This window comes from Heterodontus francisci, chromosome 47, assembly GCF_036365525.1.
Source record: "Heterodontus francisci isolate sHetFra1 chromosome 47, sHetFra1.hap1, whole genome shotgun sequence".
Lineage (NCBI taxonomy): Eukaryota > Metazoa > Chordata > Chondrichthyes > Heterodontiformes > Heterodontidae > Heterodontus > Heterodontus francisci.
This window is the reverse complement of record NC_090417.1, coordinates 827,752-834,123: the sequence shown is the minus strand read 5'-3', so window position 1 is coordinate 834,123 and position 6,372 is coordinate 827,752.

The following is a 6,372-nucleotide window of genomic DNA, read 5'->3' as shown; positions in this document are numbered from 1 at the left end:
GGAACCTGTACCCCAATAACAGTCAGTGCCTGTGGAACCTGTACCCCAATAACAGTCAGTGCTTGTGGAACCTGTACTGCAACAACAGTCAGTGCTTGTGGAACCTGTACCCCAACAACAGTCAGTGCCTGTGGAACCTGTACCCCAATAAAAGTCAGTGCTTGTGTGACCTACATCCCCAAAATAGTCAAGGACTGTAGAACCTGTAGCCCAACATTAGTCAAAGGCTGTGTTGGGCTATTGAACAACGAATAGGAGGAGCAGGCTCCGTGAATAACCCCATCCTCAATGATGGTGGAGCACAACATATGAGTGTGTTTGTAACAATCTTTAGCCAGAAGTGTCAAGTGGATGGTCCATTTTGGCCTCCTCCTGAGACTCGCAGGTGCCACTTCTTCAGCCAATTCGATTCACATGACAGAAGTAAACAGCTGAGCCCATTGGATACAGCAGTGGCTACGGATCCAGACAACATCCTGGCTGTAGTACCGAATGTGTCGTCGCCAGTGCTACCACACATCACTTACCAATAACCTACTCACCGATGCTCAGTTTGGGCTCCGCCAGGGCCACTCGGCTCCAGACCTCCTTTCAACCTTGGTCCAAACATAGACAAAAGAGCTGATTTCCAGAGGTGAGCTGGGAGTGATTGCCCTTGACATCAAGGCAGCATTTGACTGAGTGCGGCATCAGGTAGCCTGAGCAAAACTGGAATCAACGGGAATTAGGGGGGAAACTCGCCACTGGTTGGAGTCATACCTAGCACAAAGGAAGATAATTGTGGTTGTTGGAGGTCAATCATCTCAGTCCCAGGACATCACTGCAGGAGTTCCTCAGGGCGGTGCCCAACTATCTTCATCAATGACCTTCTCTCCATCATGGGGTCAGACATGATGATGTCTCTGATGATTGCACAATATTCCTTTGTAACTCTTCGGATACTGTAGCAGCCCATGTCCAGATGCAGCAAGACCTGGACGACATTCAGGTTTGGGTTATTAAGTGGCAAGCAACATTCACACCATGCAAGTACCTGGCAATGACCATCACCAACAAGGAAAAACCTTTTCACCCAGAGGGTGGTGGGGCTCTGGAACTCCCTGCCTGAAAGGGTAGTTGAGGCAGAAACCCTCAGCTCATTCAAACGGAGTCTGGATATGCACATCAAGTGCCGTAATCTGCAGGTCTACGGACCAAATGCTGGAAGGTGGGATTTTAATAGGTGGATCTTTTGTCGGCCGGCACAGACACGAAGGGCCAAGTGGCCTCTTTCTGTGCCTTAAACTTTCTATGATTCTAAGGGGGAACCTAACCATCTCCCTTTAGTATTCAACGTCCTGGGGTTTACATTGACCAGAAAATGAACTGGACCAGTGCCTTTGGAACCTGCACATGAACAGCACAGACGGCACAGTGGTTAGCACCGCAGCCTCACAGCTCCAGAGACCCGGGTTCGATTCCGGGTACTGCCTGTGTGGAGTTTGCAAGTTCTCCCTGTGTCTGCGTGGGTTTCCTCCGGGTGCTCCGGTTTCCTCCCACATGCCAAAGACTTGCAGGTTGATGGGTAAATTGGCCATTAGAAATTGCCCCTAGTATAGGTAGGTGGTAGGGAAATATAGGGACAGGTGGGGATGAGGTAGGAATATGGAATTAGTGTAGGATTAGTATAAATGGGTGGTTGATGGTCGGCACAGACTCGGTGGGCCGAAGGGCCTGTTTCAGTGCTGTATCTCTAAACTAAACTAAACAGGCCAAGAGGTAAAAACATAATTAATTTCTCCATACTGGAACTTTAAAGAAAAGTATTTTAAAGTGGGTGCAATCATTAGGAGACTCTCGGAATGAAAGGTACATTTCTCGGTGATTTAGAACTGGGTGCTCACTGGTGTCGGGAGGTTGCAGACTGTACAGATCTGACCGCAAAACAGCTTACAACACATCAGGCAGTGCAAAGCCATGCAAGACGAGGTCACATGCATTAAGAGAGACAGACGGGAGCCCAGACATCGAGCTGTCTGGAGCACTGAGTCACACAGATCTGTGAAACAGTCAGCCCTTGACCCACACAGAAACTGTTACATTCAGCTCCGGTTCAGCAAGCACCCAATCGAACATGGGTTCATGTAACATGGGATTTTAAACCCTTCATACCCTTTGTACTGTTGTTGCTGCCTGATTGTAAATCTCACTTCAAACATTCTAATTGTCATTTAGTAGTGCAGAACTTGAGTATTGCTGAAAATAGAGACACGTTGTCGAAGCTTTTCATCTTGCACTCGTCAGGACAATCCGCAAGAATAACCAACGTAAGGGAAACTTACACTGCATGATAATCTTGCGATTGTCCTGATGAGTGCCAGACGAAAGGCTTCAACATTATTTGAATAATTGCAATGAAGCCCTTAGCAATACAAAGCAAAATCAAGTTAGTCATGGGTTTTATGATTAATGATGCAATGTAAACACACCAATGGATCAACAGCAGAATACTGAAAGAGGTGCTTTTCCAAAAATGAAACGTGCAACTTTTAAAACTCCCATATGCTGCCCCCTCACAACCTATCTGGGGGGCTGGGAATTCGAAAAGAAAAGTGCATCACTTTAAATATACATCATAGAATCATACAGCACAGAAGCAGGCCATTTGGCCCATCGTGCTGTGCTGGCTTTTTGAAAGAGCTACCCAATTTGTCCCACTCCTGCTCCTTCCCCCATAGCCTTGCAAATCTTCGCACCCCCGGCTTCAAGTAGTTATCTCATTCCCTTTCATTCCTCTGTTCTGATTTTCTTCGCTGATTTCAACAGCTCAAAGACTTTACCAGTCTTTTTTAGTCAATTTACCAGTCACTTTCTACTGCATGAGAAGAGAGTGCTGATTGGTTGGCAGGTGAACTCTGGTATAAGTTGTTGTTTTCCTTTACATTGGTATTCTTGCGATTGTCCTGATGAGTGCAAGATGAAAAGCTTCGACAACATGTCTCTATTTTCAGCAATATTCAAACATTCTGGCAAAACTTTCAGCTGTTTCTGCTGTCTTCCAAACTACAGTAAATACCCTGTCCTCCCCTCCTGATAGTGTTACCCCTCAGAGTAGGAAACCTGACTGTCGATGCCCTCCCTCACCCAGTTGTAAAACCCCCGAATGCCACCAGCTAATTCACCGTGGCCTGAGAATCAAACCTGGGACTCAGTTACACACTGCCTTTACAAACTGAACAGTTAGCTGAGAGGGATTTTTGTTTCCTCCTTCTGACTAAGGACAGCAGCTAGTGGTTGCAATAGCCCCCTCAGTTCCCAAGTTACGCAGAATTCACACTGACATCTGGCATGAATATGCACATGCAAATACACATGCAAATATGCATGCTCACACAACCCACGTCCCCGCCCCAGGGCATAATGTTTACATGTGTGATCCAGGTTGGACACAGTGCACATTGTAGAATCATTGAGCTTACAGTCCAGGAGGCCATTTAGCCCACCATGCCTGTCCTAGCTCTTCAACTGGAGCCATCCACTCTAATCCCAATCCACGTATCTATTTCCATTCTTCCTTTACAAATACTCACCCAATCTCCTTTTTAAATGACTTTACAGTCTCTGTTACAACAATTGCTACATTAAAACTTAGAAGCAGGTGTCGGGCACTCGTGATCCACCTCCCTTGCCCAGTGTTCATCCCCAGCACCACCTCCACCCCAAACAAATTGACTGGCACACAGAAGGCTGCTGCCACCCAACGTAGCCCTGCAAAGGACCACGAGAGAGAAAGTAATGGAATAGCACAAGCTGTATTCAATCAGCTGCACACAAGCAGCAGGGTGCCCGTCTCATGTCTACACATGCTCCAACTGACTGTTCCTGCACACAGTATTTGTTAAATGCTTCCTCTTTGGACTGGGCAAAGCTGCCAAACCGTGGGCCCTGACGCCAAGCTTTCTCAATTTAAAAAAACGCCTCATCTCCTCGACCCCGCGGACCCTCCACTGCTCCCCCCACTGACCCGGGCCTTGCAGGGCTACGGGGAGCGAGCAGGGGAGGGGGGCGGGGGGAGTGACACTGACTGCACAGCTCTGCGGAGAGCTGGCATGGTCACGATGGGCCGAATGGCCTCCTTCTGTGCCAGAAATGCCTCTATGGTACATAAAGGGAGGGAGGAAGGGAGGGCGTGAATGCGTCATTCCATTTTAACGGCATGTCTGCTTCTTGTGATTTGGCTGTGAACGGTGCCAGAGCAGGGGAAGAAAGCCCCGCACAGACAACGGGTTAGGGGCACCCAGCTTTTCATCGAGAAAAGCTGATCCTTAATCACAGTCGAATCGAGGAAGCGTAAGATGTGATTTCTGAAAACTTCAAGCTGCTCTCAAGGGAGCTCAGTAGCAAAGCAATTCATTAATCGACCTGCCCCATGTACAAGGACAAGTGTCTCTGAAAGCTGATTTCAGAGCGTGTTGTAGCTTTCTGTGGGCGGGGGGGTGGTGAGTGAGAGTGCGTGAATGTATGTCGCAGACGCTGCATACCTGGCTGGACTGCAGTATCTCCCACCAATGACGTGATCAACACCTCCCACCCATCTCCTCCCCCTGTGGTATGACTTACATCAATGTGTTCATCTGCGTATGTCTGACTTCCTCTGAGCTGTGAGCAGGGAAACTGTACAAACTCCTCACGTGCAGCACTGTATATTTCACTCTTGCTGCCCTGTGTATCAGGCAGTGGCAGAGAGGAAGAGAGCCATCCGCTCACAGCCAGGAATGTTGATCTGCTTTTTCCCATTTTATACCCCGTAAAGTGCATATTTTCTAGTATTTGTCTCACTATTAGTGCCAACATAACAAACTGTTAACCGGTTAACCGATGTTAACCGGGCGACGCACTGGGAGTGGGTGGTCTGACAGCACCTGAACTATGCTCAGCTCACCCGCCAGGGGCTTTTCAACTCAGCCACTGCACTCACTAGTCGGTCTGACCTTGCCCTCGTCGCAGGAGGAGAGACCACTGAACACCAGGGAGGGAGGGGGGAGTCAGAGGTAGCCCTCCTGCCAACTCACAACTAACAACTGCAGAGGAGGCAGCGATGGGGATCCTTGGGGTTTCAGCATTGGAGATGGGGAGCGACTATTAATTATCAGCCGCCCACATGTCATATGGCACTCAGTCATGTTGCCAGTGAAATTAACCAACTTTATAATGACAAGTTGCACCATTTTTATCCTTCCAGGACTAACTAATGTCTTTAATCTTCCATCGGGCCTTCATAGAGTCATAGTGTTATAAGAGCAGTAATTTGAGCAGCCCACCTCTGTCTCTGCTCAGGCCACATGGGTTGTACCACATCGGAGTTATTGGAAAAGGAAGAGTGTTATGTTTATGCCAGGTTGCTGGGTTTAGTTTGGATATCCGATTTATCTCAGAGCAATGCAGATATCACCTTTGTGTTAAATCACCAACTGGTTTCTTTACAGCGCATGAACTTAAAAGCTCTTAGACAATTTCAGTGCATGTCTTTCAGAGCAGCCAGTGTGTGCAATCAATTAAACACGACAAAGATTAAGGTTGTGTCATTGCACAAGGATATGCACGTGGAGTGTGGGGAAAAGGTTGCACTGCTAAGCTTCTGTTCTTTAGTTCGGTCGTGTAAATATTGCTAGTTTGCGCCACTTTCTCGCCATATCTAGTCTTGGTTGCTGGGAGGCAAGTCGCTTTTTAATCTGTTCGATAATGAGTGGGAAGACCTGGATTGACAGAGGCCAGTAGAGCAATGTTCAGCAGGTGGGTGGTTGTTTGCAGGTCCGCTTTGTGGCATTGGGGGGAGATAGAGAAAGGGAGGCAGGAACCATGACACGGGTGCAAATCAGCCGAGGAGGATTTGAGTCCGTCACCCTGCAAGTCCAAGTCTCTCTGCTGCTCCCCTCTCCCATGCAACTATGGATATTCTTCACGTTTGCCACCTAGATAGTGTGTCAGCAGCTAACTGACTGTGGGCGCCATCACAGCCGGGGCTCATCTTGTTCCAACCCAACGCCTGCTCTTTCCAACCAGATTTGGAGCAGGAATCTTGCCCGCGTTTCTCCCTTCCTTTAATCGTGGGTACTGAGGCCAACGGCAGCCTCCAGCTGGGATCAGCTGGCTAAGTACACGCTGGGACAAAGCCTGAGAGCTTCCTGATCTATCGGAAAAGTTGGCGAGTTGCCTGCTCTCAGCTCGTCTCTTCTTGTCCCTGTTTAGGTCACAAGCTCGTCCAGGGAGCTGACCAAAGGGCCCTCCCATGGAATGTCAAACTTGGTAGGACACACACTAACTAAGGTATCACGTACCTCATCATGTACACTTATGAGTTAAAGTTCAGACCGGTAACTAAGTATATGAGAT